The following is a 20,841-nucleotide window of genomic DNA, read 5'->3' as shown; positions in this document are numbered from 1 at the left end:
CACAGGGTTCCCAAAGTCTAGCCAGGAGTCCTCCTGCTTGCCCCAGGTGTGCTCTCTGCCCCCCAGGAAAGGCTTCCCACGTTGTAGAATGGAGCTGCCCCAATCCAGACCTCAACCTTCTGAGTTTTACTTCCCTGCCAGCGTGAGAAGTTACTCAAGAAATCAGTCACAGTCTTCTGCGGGAACCAGGCATTATCTCAGCCTCTTGTCCCTGCACTGCAAAGCGTGCCTCCCACAGGCCTTCTGTGACCTGCATCACCTGTGGTGTCCTCCTTCCCAACGCTGCAGTTCATGTGGCTAAGAAACCGCTTTCAATTTCCCCTCTGTCCCATGTCAGGTGCCACACACTTGGCCCTCTAGACTATTTAGGACAGGAATCCCTCCTTCATCAATGGTGGCAGAATGGTCATGAATGCTGGTTTGATCAGGGGTAGAAAATGGACCAAGGGAGGAAAAAACAAACAAAACCAACAAAAAACAACTCTGTTGGTGTTCATGTCACGTTTTTACCCCTTTCAAACAGCTTGTTGGTTTTGGTGAAGTGAGTTTTTGGTCATCTTATTATTTCCTCCACTGGCTCAGAAGTTGTGTTCTGAATTTTTGATACTTTAGTGACTGTTCTTAAGTTCTAACACATAAAAGATCCTATCATGACCCAGATCTTATTCCCATCTTCTGGGAAAAAGGAAAAGGTATACCCCCAAGTGCGATGTCTAACTTGTTCAGATATTGTTTCACATGCGATATAATTTGTTAATGATATGGGAGTTCTACATAACTAAGGTGTCATTATATTATGATTAGCTTTTATGTTCTCATGAATTCCTTACTCCCACCTCTGCTTTTACCTCCTCACCCTGAGTGCAGCAGGTTCTGTGTTGTCTGACACAGTCCCTGAACTCGGAGTCACTGAACTCGGAGCCCATTTCCCTGTTCAACTGTCCCAGAGCTGCTTGTCTGATGACTCCACCCCCGTTCCACAAGGAGAGTCTCTGCTATGTTTCTTGACCTGAGAGATAGTTTTCTTATTTTTATCATTTTTATCATAGCTTTATCTTTTATCACAGTTTCATTGCTTTGTCATCTCAATTTACTATTACGGTATATCTAGAAGTATTTTTGTGCTTGTTGGTTTCTGGTGCTAGGAAACCAATCCAGTAGAAATGAAGAAATGAAGACAGCCATCTTACGAGGCTAGATTTGAGAAATTTTGTGACAACTGTGACTGAAATATTTAATGGTCTTCCTAAACAGGGATCCGATTATTCACTTAATTGAATACAAATTATTGCCTCTGATGTGCGAAGCTCTGTTCTCAGTGCTAGGGAAAATACAGAGAAGTGCCTGAAGATGACCAATACTTAGTCTATACTCCAACTACCCCATGATCTGTTTGAGAAACACACACATTAACATGCTATTATATTACACCACAGTTAGTATTATAATAGAGACACATACTGAACATTATTTGTGTGTCTGGAGGTGAGAATAAGTGATTATGACTACCTGAGTGGTTGAAAGTTGGAAAAAGCTTCCAAGTGAAGTTAACCTTTGGATTGGGTCTTTTTTTTTTTTTAATTATTATTATTTTTTTTGCCACTTAATTTTTTAAAATTTTTGTTTCATTTTATTTTATTTTATTTTATTTTATTTTTTCAGTGTTCCAGAATTCATTGTTTATGTACCACACCCAGGGCTCCATGCAATACGTGGTGGATTGTGTCCTGAAATGGTAATAAGATTTAGTAAAGTGGAGGAGAAGGAAAAAAGAATGTCAAAGTGCAGGAAAGACTAAACAAAGGCAAAGGGCGTGGTCAATGCATTCCCACATTCACCAGTTGATGGACTGGTTGATAGACCCAATTAACACCAATAAAGGACTTCCTTTGGACTAAAAATTGGCCAGCCTGGTTCTAGGAGAGACAAACCTTGCCTCTAGGAAGGCTACATGGGGGGAGAGGATAAGTCAGCCATTCAAGGTTTAGTCAGCTACGGGTAAGAATACAGGCAAGCACAGACATTCTGGGTGTCTGTATGACTGGAAGGCACCTCCTGGAGCATCACTCGTTTGGACAACTGCTTTCTCCCCATAATGAAAATTAAAAAAAAAAAAAAAAAAAAAAGCTCGGAAGAATCTAACTAAATCAGTCTTTCTAAACACTAGCTTCCCAAGACTTCTCTTATTTTTACCTCCTACCTCTTAGCCATATTAAAAGTGCATTTCATTTGTCCTAAATTCATTTTGTTCCCCCATTTCTCTGAAGTGCTTTCCCTCATTCTACTTCACAGCCCTCCATGCGCTCATTTGCTACTGGCGTCAGATTCACCTTCAGTCCTGAGTGACAGATTTTGGAAAGAACCCAATTAGAACCCAGTTAATGAGCCCTCCATGGGCTGCTCTAATAGCCAAATGACTGTTTATTTTCATTTTTGAACTGAGAAAGAGAGTGTAAGTCAAGCAAGAGTTTAGAATAAAGAAGCACTAATTGAATCAGAAAAACACCTGTGCTCCTCAACCTATATTTATTTATGTGCTTTAATCCAACATTTAAAAGGTGCAAAGTGTTTTAAACATGCTAATTACGTGCTATAAGAAAACAGACTTTCAATAAAAACGAAGAATTAACAGCAGCAAGGAAAAAGAAAATATCAGGGAACAAAAGGAATTTTATAGCCTCTTACCCTGGAGTACTTTTTATATGAAGATACCAAATGAAATATTCTTTTTAAAATGGCATTTATTATGAGTCTATGGTAAAAAGAAGGTATATTCATAGGTGTCATTTGCAAATATTTACATATTTGAATGAAAAATATTACACACAATTGAAAAACCCTGACTTGTCATTGAAAAGTCATAAAGAGTGTCTTCTGTGCACCTTTTTCTTTTACGGTTCCTGAGAAGCAGCTGTTCAAGGCTCCATTTGATGCTAGAATAACCAGCTGCAATGACAGGCCACCAGGACTCCAAGGTGACAATCGTTTTATTTTAATTGTTTCTAAATGTGCAATGACTGCAGGAATCTCTAACAATGTGAATATTTAATAACCCATGATTACTGTGTACCCCTCTGCCTTTTCTCCTCATCAGAAACTTAGATACCACCTGTCTCCTTTTCATAAGTCATCACCTATTATCACGTACGAATGAATAATCTGCTGTTGGTAATGTGAACACTCGAATTGAATGAGAGTCACGTCCTGCACACAAGACCATAGAAGCTTTTGGATTTAACCAAAGTGAGAAGGTGATGGGGAAAATTAATTAGTTAATTAGTTAATTAATTAATTGAATTAATTAATTAATTAATTGAAACATCTCAAATTTGGTTCTCTGGCATACAGGTCTTTAGAATCTTTCTTTATTCCCACCACGGCAATACCTTCTCCCACTCCACAGTTGTGTGCTTACTAAACCTGGGAAATGGTGAGCGCTCAGATATTTTCTTGCTTCTATTAGCTCAATCAAATTTCTCAAACTTAACTAACTTCTAGCCATACGGGATTCAGAAAGATTTATAGCATTGTATTAATCTCTATCCCTCCAAACCACTTCTATGTATTTCTCCTTCCAAAAATTGCCTTTCTATGCATTGTAGGTGCCATTTTTCAAGTGTGCCTCAGGAGTGCTGGCTGACTTTGATGTGTTCCTCTAACAACTTCTTGCATATCTCAGCCCTGCCGTCACCGGCATTGCCATCTGAAAAGTGGACATGCAGGTTTATTATTCTAGAAACACACAGACAGAGCAGGACTTATGTATATAATAGTTTCACCAGGTAGAATAAAAACATCTTTTAAAGACAAACAGTTTGGGTTCATATGGAGATCCTGAGACTCTAAGGGTCTTTGCTGAAAATAGCAACAAAAGCCCAACTCCTAGATACAGTCCTGAGGCATGCAAAATGTCCGAGGCAGACATTAATGCAATATTTCATGAAAAATATTAAAGCAGGCACTTATTACAATTAGGGATCATCCTCAGTTTACTCATCATAGCATTCTACAAACAGGAGTGGACCCACATGGAAATGCCCCTTAAAATAAGAAATAACCTAACAAGTTACAGCATAAAACTTTCACTTGTAAAAAAGGGAGAACCTGAAAAGAGTAAAGGACGTGAAAACAAGGCACGTACTGCGTATCAGAAGAGGGTTAAAAGGTAGAAGAAGAGTTCAGGCAAAGTGTTTCATCTGGCCTCAAAGATATCAAGGAGAAGGTCATTTATCTGAGGAAAGAAAATCAAATAATAAGTAAAATAAGAAAAAAAAATAGGCACTTCTTGGTGGCAGAGTCCAGGAAACTAAAGAGAAAAATAAATATAGAGATGAAAGCTACATTAGAAGCAATAAATTAAAATAAACCCAACTCACATCAATCAAGGAGAGAGGCACAAGTTGAAGAAAACAATCAAAACAAGAAGCAATAAAGATAAGAGGCAGGTTGATGCAGTGCCTGATGTCACACGGACGTTAAGAATCAGACTGGGATCAAACCGCATGTCTGCTACGTATCAGCCAAGCATCATGGAACAAGTTACTTTTGCCTCTTGGGTCTTAGGATCTTCATTTGTAAAGTGGAAATAGTGGTTAATCCACCTCTTATATAAAATCTAACAGAACCTCACAAATATGAGTGATTATATAAAGATGGGAATAAGACAAAAGAGATCTATGATAAGGAAGAATAACAAATACAGCTAAAACAACACTCCTCAAATTAAGATATTTGACCCAGAGGAAGGAAAGGGCACACCTGATTCTAGGAAATTCAGATGCAAAATTCTTAGCTCTATAATTTTTATTATTTTTATTTTTATTATTATTATTTTTATGCTAAATTTCTCATTTTTAAAATTTATTTTTATTTTTTTAAAGATTTTATTTATTTATTTGACAGAGATCACAAGTAGGCAGAGAGGCAGGCAGAGAGAGAGGGGGGAAGCAGGCTCCCTGCTGAGCAGAGAGTCCGATGGGGGGCTTGATCTCAGGACCCTGAGATCCTGACCTGAGCCAAAGGTAGAGGCTTAACCTACTGAACCACCCAGACACCCCTATACTACATTTCAATGGCAGAAGACAACAGATCTTCATCACTTCAGACGTTGGGGCAGAGATTTAAAAAAACAATGACCCAAGAACATCAGGATCAGCAGAAATATCCACAACATACAGAACGAATAAATACTTTTGAAAGTCATTTATGTCTTATGACTTTTGCTCTGGATTTGTCCACTGCATTACTGTTTTTTCAATCTTTGCATATTAAGTTAAATAAATTCTATAATAAAATAAAATATACTTCATCTAGAAAAGAAGACAATTCTGTTTGGACTTGGAGTCTGGAATGCAATAGCTTGTGCAACTTCTCCTAGTTGGTAAAGCAAGTCTCTGGCTAAGCCTGCTTTTTCATCTATCCAGGCAGTGGTACGGATCTGCCAAATCTGGAGTTGAAATATTTATGTAAACAGCTTACTCAGCAAGTGGTAAAGATTATTCGGTTTAATTATTTCTGCTCAAATACTGAGCAATAAAGTAGAAGATCTCAAGTTATTTCTTTTCACAAAGAAATCACGTCAAGATAAAATATGCCTTACAAATAAATGGGGAGTCTCGTGTTCTGCACAATATGGTCAACTTTATCTAAAGTCTTACATCATAAATTATATATCACTGCTCTCTTTGAAGGCTTTTCCTCCCACAGAGTTCCACTCTTGAAAATTCAGCATCCTGAATTTCTCTTTCTTTCATACCAAATATCAGGAATATTCTAACCATTTGCCCTTATATGGCATAAAAATATTAAAAGAAATAAGAAATCCAACTTTTGATTATTTAGGTACAGTTTTCAAAAGAGAAAGACCTAAGTGAGAGTCCAAAACTTCAGGCATAAAGGCACCTTCTAGTGCCTGTAAAATAGAATTAATTACCCGCCAAAGAAGGTGACATCAAGCTTGTATAATCTTCCATCCCTGTTGTTCAATTTTCTACAACAGCACCCATTAGATTTCCAATGTAAATTGCCACTGTAATCCTAGAGCTTGATCAGGCTCAACATGGGGCAGAAAATACTGAAAAAAAAAAAAAAAATCTCCCTCTCTTGTCCTAAGTAGATAGTAATAGAAAGAGTAATAAGACCTACAAAAGTATGTGATCTTGGCACCCATTGAGGCAGGGGGATTTTGCTACTCAGCTCTTCCCCAGAGCCGGCTTTCACAGCTGTGCTTGGTCAGCCCTGGGTATTGTCTCTCATCCCCAGATACACGCCTTTCCCAAAGACACATGCTAGAAATGGTAGAATATCACGCTTCACTTGCTAGTTTCCAGGTAGGTTGTAGGAAACCACATCTTGACAATCATCTGGCCTTAAGATATGAACCTAGGAAAAGGGAGAGAGGAAAAGAAGGAAGGAGGGAAAAAATGAAGGAAGGAAAGAAAGGAGGAAAGGAGGGAGGGAAGGAAGGAAGGGGAAAGGAAGGAAGAAAGAAAAGTTCAAAGTTCTGTCAAGTCAATTGTCAAAGTAGAATGATATTTTCTATTGTTGCTCCAAAACATCATTTAGAGAGAAAAGTCATCCAGTCCAGCTCTGTGAATAATACCATATCAACCCTCTCTGATAATACCCACATCTGTTAGCTCGTTAGAGACAAAGTTGAATGCTACTTGGAATCAATGTTGGGCAAATGTTTGGATGAGAAGTGCAATCCTCCAGGATCAGTGGCTAATTTATCTTTGCCAACCTTCACTAGTTTTAGCTCGGCAGACGAGGCTACAGTATCTGAACTGGCAGCCAGGAAATTCCCAGGGAAGTTCTGGTGTCCCAGCTGCCCTTCGGAAGATTTGGCGAGTTGGAGGTGACTGGCAATAAGCCTGCCTGCCAGAGCCCAGCTGTGCTGGGCACAGAGAGAGGCCGCAGATGGGGAGAGTCAGGCTGGAAGAGCCGGGGTTCCAAGACCTCACTGCTGGAGGTCAGCAGGAGGAGGGACAGGAAGCCCAGCCAGCTCCAGTGCAGTGCCGGAAGCCAAAGCTGGACAGGCATCCCTGTGCATCCAGCTTCACACAAAAAGAGGATATCTATGGGCTTAACAAAGGGTTCCGATGCCTTCATTTCCATATGCAAGAGAGGAGAAGAAAAGGCTGATTGGTGGCAGAACGGAGAAGCTTGTCTCTGCTTCCTCAGCTTCTCTTTCCCATTTCTATTTTTCTCTCTCCCTCCTGCACGGTCCTCACTGTCCTGCCTGGTTTCAGAAAAGACGATTTTGTTGGGATTAATGTAGACTAATCTAGCTAACTCAGTTTGATGTTTCCTTAGTCCACAAATTAAGGATTCTGAAATAATAAGAAGAAACTTTTTAGACAAGTAGGTCAAATTTTTAAAAATATCAATTTTGTGTGTCCTTTTTTTCCCCCCTTCTGCAAAAAAGCACATATGTACCTGAGCTTGCAGGTAAGAGTAAGGTATCAAACTAAATAAAATTAAATTAAATAAAAATAATGCTGCAGTAAGTCAGACATGTGTCTGCATTCTCAATCTGTGCAGTGAACTTGACCTTGGTCAGTACTTGTTTCTATACCTATAAAATGGAAATGATAAACATACACTTGCAGGGTTGTTTTAAGCTTTAAGTTAAACATAAATTCAAAAAAACATGGTATCTAACACTCATTCAAAATTCATTCTGGATTTTTTTTTTCCTGCTGCAATAATTTCAAGTCAATGTTGCTGTTACTGTTTTAGTACCAGTGTGTAATGAGAAAATGAGACTCTTGTCCCTTTTTAAAGAGACTTCAGTGCCAATAAGTAGGGGAATTATAAAGAAGATAAAGCATGATGGGGAACCTGGGTGGCTCAGTGGTTTAAGCCTCTGTCTTCGGCTCAGGTCGTGATCCCAGGGTTCTGGGATTGATCCCCTCATCAGGCTCCCTGATCAGCAGGGAGCCTGCTTCCCCCTCTCTTTCTGCCTGCCTTTCTGCCTACTTGTGATCTCTGCTGTCAAATAAATAAATGAAATCTTTAAAAAACAAAAAGAGGGAGATAAAGCATGAGCTGTATGTCCTTGAGATCATAAGTTGATATGGCAAGTTTATCCACACATACGTTGGGGGTATCTCCCCCAAAATCTGCCATCTATCATCTGTTATCTGCCATCTATCATCTGTTATCTGTCTATCTTTACTATCAGCCATCTATTTATCATCATTTCTATCCATCCATCATCCAAACCGACAGCAGTAACGCTAGCATTACTTTCAGAAAGCCACTCGTGTAAAAACCGAGATCAGCAGCTGCAATAGTCATGGGACCACCTGAAGTCATTTTGAAGTATTTATCAATCAGTCTTGGACATGAAAATATATGGGCATGGTCCAAAAATTCCGACACGTGGCGCTAGTGTTCCTTTCCCTCTCTCAGCTTCTCTCTTATCTCTTTCTTTTCTCCTTCCCTTCCTTCTTCTCTCCCTCCCTCTCGCTTGATTTTCTTCTTTAATTTGCAAGAGAGAGAAAAAAGCCTTGGAAAAGCTCAATAAACAAGAAATAGCAGAACTCAAGAAAAGTTTTATGCCAACTTTCGAGCTCACCAAGACAACTAATTAGGGTCTCCCATTTCTGCAATGATAACGAACGACAACAACAACCAAAAAAGCATGAGAGATAACAAGAGGTCCATCCACTATTAGGTTCTTTCCTGGATAATTTATAAAAGTGTTTATACATCAGGACTCACTTCACCAAATGAGCTTCTTGGTTCCAAAAGATCAGAGCCAAGGTTGGAGTCTGGGGCTCTGGTATGTCCTGTGGAAGACGTTCGATTCCTACAGTCCAAGGGGATGCTGAGTAAGCAGGGTTGAGCTGACAGCAGCTTTATTTAGTGCTGCCCACAGAACATGGCCAAACAAGGCACACATCCCACATCTTCAGCTTTTCCAGAGCAGGAAGCTGTGTTGTTGATGGCCAGGCTCGGAGAGAAGAGAACTCATGGCAGGTGATGGGGGCGCTACCAGTTGTTTCTAGAGAAATCACTATATACATTATGGGGACAATCTTCTCCCCATACCTGCTACTGTAGACCCAAATAAGGAAAACATGTGCGGAGGAACTTTGGCAATGTTTTCTTCTTTCAAGGCAACCCTGAAAACCATAGAAAGGTATTGTGTGTACAGGGACGAAGCAGGGAGAGTTAGAGGAAGTTCTCACAGATGCCTCTCAAAACTCTGGCCACAGGGTTGTGAGAAACCCCATAAAATCTCACAAAGGTCTGATTTTTTCACTGGGAGGAAACTATTGATAATTTATCAATGTAGGAAGTGTCTGAAATAATTTTTAAAGATTTACTTATTTTTTTATTGGGGGTGTGAGTAAGCACACAAATGGAGAGGGAGAAGACTCTATGGTGAATCTGATGCAGGGCTTGATCCCAGGACCCTGGGACCATATCCTGAGACAAAGGCAGTCGCTTAACAACTGAGCCACCTAGGTATCCCATGAAATATTTTTTAAAAAGAGAGAGAGAGATAGACTATGGACGTATAAGGAAATAGTCTTAAATATCAGCCCAATAGTCATTCTAATTATCTACCTGCATAGGAGTTCTCTGTGTCTCCAAGAGCCAGCTTGCATGGACCCTGACTTGAGGTACAAATTAAATGAAAACTTGTTAAATGAGTGATTATGAAGCATCACTACAATGTTAATACCCTGAAAATACCTGCTTTAATTGTTTTAATTATTCTATAGACTGTAGTCCATGTAAGCCTTCCAACAGCCCATCAGGCTGTTGGTTACCACATACCGAGGCGCGGCGAGGCCCCATCTGCCGGTTTGCTGCCTACTGCACTGCACACATTCTTTGTAAAACTCACTTTTATTTTTATATATTTGGCAGTGGAAAGAAATTGAATTGTGGATAATATATTCTTAGAAACTATGTTCTATTTCCTTTGAAATTAATAATGGAGTAGAGTTTTAATTGCATAAAATTTTAAACGGTCCTGAATCCAAATGCTCTCCTAAGTCTTCAGAATAAGAGTTATAGCATCTTCACACTGTTACCAGGCTGGAAGTCAGGCGACCTTTTTTTCTAGTATAAACACTGCCTTAGGATGTGTCTGGATACTCTTCAAAGCTAACTTTATCTACCGTTACAGCACATAAGGGTAGCTTAGATAAAACATAAAATGGATTGCTGCTCGTGGAGCTAAGAGTCCAAGTTTCTTATCTGTCAGTCACAACAGATTTGAGCTTGATCGTTGGGACTCAGTTAAATAAAAGAGATCCAATCTGTCTTATGTATCCTAATGGAGGAGAGTGAAAAATAATGCCAAGAATAACACGTAACGTCATAGACTGAATAGATCCCCAAATTGTGTTTCCGCTGTCAGAGGAAGGAAGGTTGTGTTGGGCACCAAGAAGCTGGAGTATTAACCACATTCACCCCTGTCATGTTGCGTGACCCTGGCCCAGCCGTCTCTACTCCATGAGCCTCGGTTCGCTTCCGCACTGAACAGTCCACTTTGCCCAGAGGCCTTTTTGATTCCATCCTCCGTATGCTCGTATGCTGGGCCCAGAGCAGACACTTTGAGGAGTGCACCTGATATGAAGAATCGGGAGATGAGATACCAGTTAGGAAACCCTGGCCCCTCAGGGTGCCTCAGTCACTTGAGTGTCTAACCCTTGATTTCAGCTCAGGTCATAATCTCAAGGTTATGGACCAAACCCTGTGTAAAACCCTATGCCCGGTGCCGAACCTGCTTGGGATTTTCTTTCTGCCCCCTCTCCACTACCCTCCCCACTCTCACTCTTTCTCTCTCTCTCAAAAAACAAACAAACAAAACAGAAACCCTAACTCCTTAAAGGCATGCAACTACCTTAGATAAATTACGACTTCTCTACGTTTACCAGAGTTTCAGTTTCAGGCTGGGTAATCCAATCTGCACCACCTATTAATAATACACACACTTTACCTTTCAAATACATCATTTCAATGCATATTTGAAAGAAAAATATTCAAAGGACTCTAAGCAGACAACAAGAAAATCAGAATTCAAGGTAAAAAAGGAGAAGTAAAGGAAAAAAATTAAAGAGCAGTAATTCAGCAAATTACATGTATGTGTGCTTTTGTATGTATATGTGTGTGTTTGTATATATGTGTGTGTTTTGTGTGTATATGTGTCTGTTTGTATATATATGCATGTGCTTGTGTGTGTTTTTATGGATATGTATGTGTGCATTTGTATATATAAATATACAATTGATCCTTGAACAATGCTGGTTTGAGCTTTAAGGATCCTATTTTCCATGGATTATTTCCATTAAATAGAACAGAGTTCTGTACTCTCCTTATGATTTTCTTTTTTTTCCTTTCTTTCTTTTTTTTTTTTTTTTTTTATTTGACAGAGAGAGATCACAAGTAGGCAGAGCAGTAGGCAGAGAGAGAAGAGGAAGCAGGCTTCCCGCTGAGCAGAGAGCCCGATGTGGGGGCTCAATCCCAGGACCCTGGGATCATGACCTGAGCTGAAGGTAGAGGCTTTGACCCACTGAGCCACCCAGGTCCCCCACCTTATGTTTTCTTAACAACATTTTCTTTTTTTTCTAGCTTACTTTATTATAAGAATACAGTATGTAAAACACATAACATACAAAATGTGTGTTAATCAACTATATTATTGGTGGACTTCTGGCCAACTGGAGCCTACTACTAGTTAAATTTGGTGGGGAGAGGGGCGCCTGGGTGGCTCAGTAGGTTAAGCGTCTGCCTTCGGCTCAGGTCATGATCCCAGGGTCCTGGGATCAAGCCCCAGATTTGGCTCCCTGCTCAGCGGGAAGCCTGCTTCTCCCTCTGTACCTGCTTCTGGTCTCTCTTTCACTATCTCTCTCTCTCTCAAATAAATAAATGAAATCTTTTTAAAAATTAAAAAAAAAAATGGGGGGGTTATATGTGGATTTTTTACTGTTTCAGGGTCGATGATCTTAACCCCTGTGTTATATGAGGGACAACTGTACACATGTATGTGTGTGTGTGTGTGTCTGTGTGTGTGTGTATATATATATACATATATATATATATGTAAAGTATTAACAGATGATTTTATAGACCATGAATTCATTGTGATATAACTGATAAATTGTGAGATGTCATAAGTTCTTCAAGGAAAGAACTGATATATCCACATCGCTTAATACCTTATCTGACACATAACAGATACTCAAAGAATGTTATTAAATGGAAGCACAAAACGCATTGTGGAGAAATTCTGTCAGTGATATAATTTATGCCAGCAAAACCAAGAAGTATGAAGGGAGGTGTGAAAAATTAAGCCTAGTAACGCTCCTACTCCAAACCAGATGTTTGAAAGGTTTTAGTATCACACATACTTCTTAAAGGGATATCCACCAAGATGATCTAACAATTGTAAATATCTATGCCCCCAATATGGGAGCAGCCAATTACATAAGAAAACTGTTAATCAAGATAAAGAGTCATATTGATATGAATACACTAATCATTGGAGATCTTAACACGCCTCTCTCAGAAATAGACAGATCATCGAAGCAGAAAATCAATAAAGAAACAAGAGCATTGAATGACACATTGGATCAGATGGACCTCATAGAACATTCCACCCATTCCACAACAGAATACTCATTCTTCTCAAGTGCACATGGAACTTTCTCCAGAATAGACCACATACTAGGTCACAAATCAGGACTCAACCGATACCAAAAGACTGAGATTATTCCCTGCATATGCTCAGATCACAATGCTTTGAAACTGGAGCTCAATCACAAGGAAAAGTTCCGAAGGAACTCAAACACCTGGAAGCTAAAGACCACCTTGCTTAAGAATGCTTGGATCAACCAGGAGATCAAGGAAGAACTGAAACAATTCATGGAAACCAATGACAATGAAGACACTTCCATCCAAAACCTATGGGATACAGCAAAGGCGGTCCTAAGGGGGAAATACATAGCCATCCAAGCCTCCCTCAAAAAAATTGAAAAATCCAGAACACAGTTGTCTCTACACCTTAAAGAACTGGAGAATCAACAACAAATCAAACCAACTCCACACATAAGAAGGGAAATAATCAAGATTAGAGCTGAGATCGATGAGGTAGAAACCAGAGATACATTAGAATGCATCAATGAAACTAGAAGCTGGTTTTTTTAAAGAATCAATAAGATCAATAAACCATTGGAGACACTAACCCAAAAGAAAAGAGAGAAATCTCAAATACATAAAATTATGAATGAAAAGGGAGAGATCACAACGAACACCAAGGAAGTAGAAACAATCATCAGAAGTTATTATCAACAGTTATATGCCAATAAGTTAAGCAACCTAGATGAAAAGGATGCATTCCTGGAAAACTATAAGTTCCCAAAATTGAATCAGGAAGAAATTGACAACCTGAATAGACCAATATCTAGTAAGGAGACTGAAGCACTGATCAAAAACCTCCCAAAAAACAAGAGCCCGGGACCTGATGGATTCCCTGGAGAATTTTACCAAACTTTCAAAGAAGAAATAACACCTATTCTCCTGAAGCTGTTTCAAAAAATTGAAGCAGAAGGAAAACTTCCAGACTCTTTCTATGAAGCCAGCATTACCCTGATCCCCAAACCAGGCAAAGACCCTACCAAAAAGGAGAATTTCAGACCAATATCACTGATGAATATGGATGCTAAGATTCTCAACAAGATCCTAACAAACAGGAGCCAACAGCACATCAAAAAGATTATCCACCATGACCAGGTGGAATTCACCCCTGGGCTACAAGGATGGTTCAACATTCACAAATCAATCAATGTGATAGAACAAATTAATAAGAGAAGAGAGAAGAACCACATGGTCCTCTCAATTGATGCAGAAAAAGCATTTGACAAAATCCAGCATCTGTTCCTGATTAAAACGCTTCAAAGTACAGGGATAGAGGGGACATTCCTGAACTTCATCAAATCTATCTATGAAAGACCCACAGCAAATATCATCCTCAATGGGAAAAAGCTTGCATCCTTCCCGTTGAGATCAGGAACACGACAAGGATGCCCATTCTCTCCACTCTTGTTCAATATAGTATTAGAAGTCCTAGCAACAGCAATCAGACAACAAAGGGAAATAAAAGGTATCCAAATTGGTAATGAAGAAGTCAAACTCTCTCTCTTTGCAGATGACATGATTCTTTATATGGAAAACCCAAAAGACTCCACCCCCAAACTACTAGAACTCATACAACAATTCAGCAACGTGGCAGGATACAAAGTCAATGTACAGAAATCAGTGGCTTTCTTATACACTAACAATGAAAATACAGGAAGGGAAATTAGAGAATCGATTCCATTTACTATAGCACCAAGAACCATAAGATACCTGGGAATAAACCTAACCAAAGAGGTAAAGGATCTGTACTCAAGGAACTACAGAACACTCATGAAAGAAATTGAAGAAGACACAAAAAGATGGAAGACCATTCCATGCTCTTGGATTGGAAGAATAAACATTCTTAAAATGTCTATACTGCCTAGAGCAATCTATATTTTTAATGCTATTCCAATCAAAATTCCACCGGTATTCTTCAAAGAGCTGGAGCAAATAATCCTAAAATTTGTATGGAATCAGAAGAGACCCCGAATCGCTAAGGAAATGTTGAAAAACAAAAATAAAACTGGGGGCATCACGTTACCTGATTTCAAGCTTTACTACAAAGCTGTGATCACCAAGACAGCATGGTACTGGCAAAAAAACAGACACATAGACCAGTGGAACAGAGTAGAGAGCCCAGATATGGACCCTCAACTCTATGGTCAAATAATCTTTGACAAAACAGGAAAAAATATACAGTGGCAAAAAGACAGTCTATTCAATAAATGGTGCTGGGAAAACTGGGCAGCTATATGTAGAAGAATGAAACTGGACCATTCTCTTACACCGTACACAAAGATCAACTCAAAATGGATAAAAGACCTCAATGTGAGACAGGAATCCATCAGAATCCTAGAGGAGAACATAGGCAGTAATCTCTTCGATATCAGCCACAGCAACTTCTTTCAAGATATGTCTTCAAAGGCAAAGGAAACAAAAGCGAAGATGAACTTTTGGGACTTCATAAAATCAAAAGCTTCTGCACAGCAAAGGAAACAGTCAAGAAAACAAAGAGGCAACCCATGGAATGGGAGAAGATATTTGCAAATGACAGTACAGACAAAAGGTTGATATCCAGGATCTATAATGAACTCCTCAAACTCAACACACACAAAACAATCATATCAAAAAATGGGCAGAAGATATGGACAGACACTTCTCCAATAAAGACATACAAATGGCTATCAGACACATGAAAAAATGTTCATTATCACTAGCCATCAGAGAGATTCAAATTAAAACTACATTGAGGTATCACCTTACACCAGTTAGAATGGCCAAAATTAGCAAGACAGGAAACAACATGTATTGGAGAGGATGTGGAGAAAGGGGAACCCTCTTACACTGTTGGTGGGAATGCAAGTTGGTGCAGCCTCTTTGGAGAACAGTGTGGAGATTCCTCAAGAAATTAAAAATAGAACTTCCCTAGGACCCTGCAATTGCACTCCTGGGTATTTACCCCAAAGATACAGATGTCGTGAAAAGAAGGGCCATCTGTACCCCAATGTTTATAGCAGCAATGGCCACGGTCGCCAAACTATGGAAAGAACCAAGATGCCCTTCAACGGATGAATGGATAAGGAAGATGTGGTGCATCTACACTATGGAGTATTATGCCTCCATCAGAAAGGACGAATACCCAACTTTTGTAGCAACATGGACGGGACTGGAAGAGATTATGCTGAGTGAAATAAGTCAAGCAGAGAGAGTCAATTATCATTTGGTTTCACTTATTTGTGGAGCATAACAAAAAGCATGGAGGACATGGGGAGTTAGAGAGAAGGGGGTTGGGGTAAATTGGAAGGGGAGTTGAATCATGAGAGACTATGGACTCTGAAAAACAATCTGAGGGGTTTGAAGTGGCAGGGGGGTGGGAGGTCGGGGTACCAGGTGGTGGGTATTATAGAGGGCATGGATTGCATGGAGCACTGGGTGTGGTGAAAAAATAATGATACTGTTATGCTGAAAATAAATAAATGAAAAAAAAAAAGAATCTGCAATCAGAAAAAGAGATTTTAACACCATACTCTCTAAGCAATTGTTTAAACAACAAACAACAAAAAACTCATGTGGCTAACACTATCCAGCTCCTTGATCTAACTGATATGTGTAAAAGATTATATTCAACAACAGCAAAATGCACATTCTTTTCATTGCTTATGGTGTGTTTGTCAAGACAGACCATTTACTGGGCCAAAAAAAAATGCCAATACATTTAAAAAGATTGAAATATAGAGAATATATTCTCTGACCACAGTAAAACTAAATTATAATTTGAAACAAACTACCTAGGACAACTCCAAATATTCTTAAATTAAAAACATTGTAAAGAAGTTGCAAATAAAAAAAATTAACATATTTCTAACTGAATAACAAAAATACAATAAAACACCATATAAAATGTCTGCGGGAACAGCTAAAATAATGCAGAGAAGGAAGTGTAGATTTATCTCCTTTGAGGAGAAGATCGGTCTAGAACCAATGGCCTATTTTCATATTTTATAGAGAAAGTAAAAAAAGAAGAGCGAAGAGAACCCAAGGCAAGTGAAGCTAAAAGAAAGAAAAGAAATGAAATTACAGGCTAAGACAGGAATCAGAAATAGAAACAAAGACAGAATTCAAAATTTAACAGAGCCCAAAGTCTGGTTCATTGAAATGATCAACTAAATTGACAAATTCCTAACTAATTTGGTTGACAAGAGAAAAAATTAAGGGAGGGCAGAGAAGGTTGGAAATGCAGGGAGGAAGGGAAGGTGAGATGGCACAAATCACCACCACTGAGAGTTACAGGGAGTTTATTTGAAATTTTAAAGGCATGTTGGGTAAGGAAGATCATGAACAACTTTAACCCCAAAAATAAGCCAACGTAAAACTGACCAAGATTGATAAAGAGGAAATAAAATATGTTTAGTCTTACAACTACTAAAGAAATGGACTTCAAAATCAGAATCTTTGCCACAAAGGATTCTCTAAACGCATATAATTTCACTGTTAAATTCTAGCCAGTAGTCAGTCAAAGAGTAAATAACAATCTTACGCAAACGTCTTTAGCTAGCTAAATAAATAAATGAATAAATACATGAATGATGGGGGAGGGGAGTTGAGGGAGTCATCCTAACATCAAACCATGGCAAAGACATACCAGAAAGAACATTACAGATGAATATTCCTCAAACACATGCTCAGAAATTCTTTTTTTAAAAGAATGATTTATTTTATTTATTTGACAGAGAGAAATCACAAGTAGGCAGAGAGGCAGGCAGAGAGAGAGAGGGGGAAGCAGATTCTCTGCTGAGCAGAGAGCCTGATGTGGGCTTTGATCCCAGAACGCTGAGATTATGACCTGAGGCAGAGGCTTAAACCACTGAGCCACCCAGGCGCCCCCAAAATTCTTAAAATATTTGAAAACTACACTCAAAAATATATTAAATGAATTTACACTCAATCTTAGGTAAGAGGAAATTTAGAGGAAGAGAAAACAGCTCATTAGTCATATGTTGCTATGGAACAGAGAGCCCGAGATAACAATTATCACCGTGTCTCTCATTTCTGAGGGTTGACCAAAACCTGCAATCGTCCTTGCTTGGGCTCTCTCATATGGCTGCAGTCAGATGCTGGCTGGAGGCTGCATCATTGGAAGGCTCTGCAGAGCCGCTGCATCCACGCTGGCTAGTACTGGATGCTGGCTGTCAGCTGGGGCTGTTCAACTCGAGCACCTGCAACAGCCTCTCCATCTGGACTGTGCTTCTCGCAGTCACAAAACTGAGCTTCAAGTAGGAAATTCTAAGAACAAATGTTCCATGATGCAGGATCCAGAAACTGCCAGCAGTGAAGGCTCTGGCTGAAACTGGCAAGGTGCCTCTCCAGTTGTAATCTACCAGAATAGAGTACTTGGGATTCTAAAGGAAGTCTTGTTTGGGTCCCACCCAGATTCAAAGGTTGGGCAAACAGACCGCTCTTCTTAAGGGTAGGGTAGAGGGAAGGAACACTTACATAATAACAAAATTATGTTGTTTGATTTCCAAAGAATATCTGTCTTTGGAAAATAACATCAGTCACAGGTGGCCCTGTGGCCACAAAATTCCTATTTTTCGTTTGTACAAAATGCACTCACCCCTTGCCCCCAAGAACTCAAAGTTTCATCCCATTATGGTATCAGCTCAAAGCCAATTTCATTTAAATAAAGGCCACATACAGATGAGGTTCCTAAGGGGTGTGGTTCTCCAAGTATAGCTTCCTCTTGATATGAAGAACCTGTAAATTAAGGAGACAAGTCACATACGCCCACCACATACCTCCAGTATAAAATGGTGAGAAAGGGATAACATGACAAAACAGACATTCCTGTCCCAAAGGGAGAAAATAGGAGGTACACAGTATCCACTGGCATATAGCAAATCTGAACTCCAGATGGGCACATGTTACCACTTTCTCAACAGCCCTGCTTCTGTATGGACCATTGCTACACCTTCCTCTTTCAAGGCATCCTTTTTTTTTTCAGTTATAAATGAACTTTTTCCATTTTCCTAGAAACGAGCTAAAATACATATCAACTTGTCAAATAGTATTCATACAAAACAGAGATCTTATTTGGGAAGACGGTCATTGTAGTCGTAATTAATAAATATGTGGTCACATATCAGTATGGTGTGCCCTGAGCACAATAGGAAACAATCTTTTTTTTTTTATTTTGATAAAATCTTTATAAAAAGGGGAAGTTTGGAGATAGGCATATACAAATGAGAAAACCATGTGAACTGAAGAAAAGAATCGGGGTAATGTAACTACAAGTCAAGGAATGCCAAAGATTTCCAGTAAATCACCAGAAGCTTGGAGAGAGGCATGTTAGATTTTCTCTCATAGCCTCCAGAAGCAACCAAACTTGTCTATTCCTCAATCTTGGACTTGTAACTTCCAGAACTATGAGCTGATAAATTTCTACTGTTTAAGTCACTCAGTTTGTAGTATTTCCTTACGGTAAACCTAACACCAAATACTCCTGGTAATAAGCTTTAGTAATCATTTTAGGAATACAGGCATTCAAAGGCTCAGGGGGAAAAAACAAAAACAAAAACAGAGAGAGAGGGAGAGGGAGCACGCACACGCACGTGCGAGCGCCTTTATACTCTTAAGGTGTGCTCCTAATAAAATAAGTGAGTGCTTGGGAGGCCCTGGGCTTTGGCTTGCTCCTCCCTAGGAAATGGCCTCCTTTGCAAAGTTGAGTAACTTTCTCCTTGAGCTTCCGGTCATTAGAAGTTGGGGTCTCTGGGACTTCTTTCCCTTTTGAGTTGTCCTCTGTATGTTCACTGCAAGCAGGTGCATCAGCCACTATAATTCTCTTAAAATTAAATGATTTCTTCTATCTTGATTTCAGTTTGATTGGACAGAGGAACACACACACAAACAGACCTCTGACATGAACCCCCTCCAGGCCTTGGCCTGAGAGGAATGATAAATTAGGACAATGCCCTGGAGATACTTTGTTGCCTAGTTGACTCTGCAAACATGCCTTTAAGATTCTTGGAAGTCCTAATCCTGAGGAGAGAATTGTTAAGAGTCATGCCCTTAAACATTTTAGAGGCTCCAGTGGGCATGTAATCTCTATGATGTATGTTCTAGAAGCATCTTGAGATTATGTTTTACTGGTAACATCTTATTTTTAATAATTGTCCTGAGGCCATTTTCTATCATGGGGTTCTTTTTCCAGAGATAGAAGGGAGGAGAAACAATGCTATGCTTGAAAACATTGAGCCCTTGACTCCTTTGTAATTTATAAATCAGAGTTGAAAATGAATAGGTTCTCCTTTAATTCACTTCTCTATTCTTCCATAGAAACACAGAAATTCCTTCAGCCTATGCCTGGAAGTCTCCTTAGTCAGATTTGCAATATCATTTGCTAATTTGGGTAGTTCCAAAACATTGAATCAGCTTTTATGGGTGTCACCCTTTTCCCCAGTTGGCAGTAAGAGTTTGCTCAGTGCCCTCCAGGTTTCACTAACAGAGTCTCCCCAAGATCCTTCTAGATTCTTCCCACCTCTCTGTCCCAAAGCCAATGCCAAGTGTGTTATGTCATTTATACAGAACTCTACTTTCAGGAACCAGTTTCTAATTCAGATACTTATTCCTGCTTAAAATCCCCCCATATAATTATATTAAGCCAATAACTATTATTAAGCTCAGGATTTTTTAGGAATTCAAGAAGGGTTTGGCATGACTTCTCATTTCTACTCCATATTTTCTAGAATTTTAGCAGGGGGGACTCTTACAGCAGGAGAACAACCTAGTCATGTTTTAAATATAATAAATGCATACACCTTTTGCCCCAAATTTTCTAGAAATCTGTCTTATCCAGTGTATCTTTAAAAAGTCTGCCATACAAAGGCAGACTTTATAAAGCTGTTTAATAAGGCAAATAACTGAACAAAATTATGTTGTTTGAATAAACTATCTTAGATCCACAGAATACCTTATAGTCGAGCTGTGCTTGTTGTCCTGGAGAGATGTTCATGAGATAATATTGACAGAAAAAAATAATATTCGGAGAAATATATTGAATGCCATTTAATTTTTCCACAACATATTACAAAGAAAAGTCATATATATGCAAATTTTATGTGTGCAAATTTGCATTTTGTATGAATATGTAACAGAAGATTGATGCCAGCTTGTTTACATGGGTAAGAACTGAGGGCAGTTATT

The sequence above is a fragment of the Neovison vison genome, chromosome 8 (assembly GCF_020171115.1).
Source record: "Neovison vison isolate M4711 chromosome 8, ASM_NN_V1, whole genome shotgun sequence".
NCBI classification, from domain to species: Eukaryota; Metazoa; Chordata; class Mammalia; order Carnivora; family Mustelidae; genus Neogale; species Neogale vison.
Note: the sequence above shows the minus strand (reverse complement) of the source record.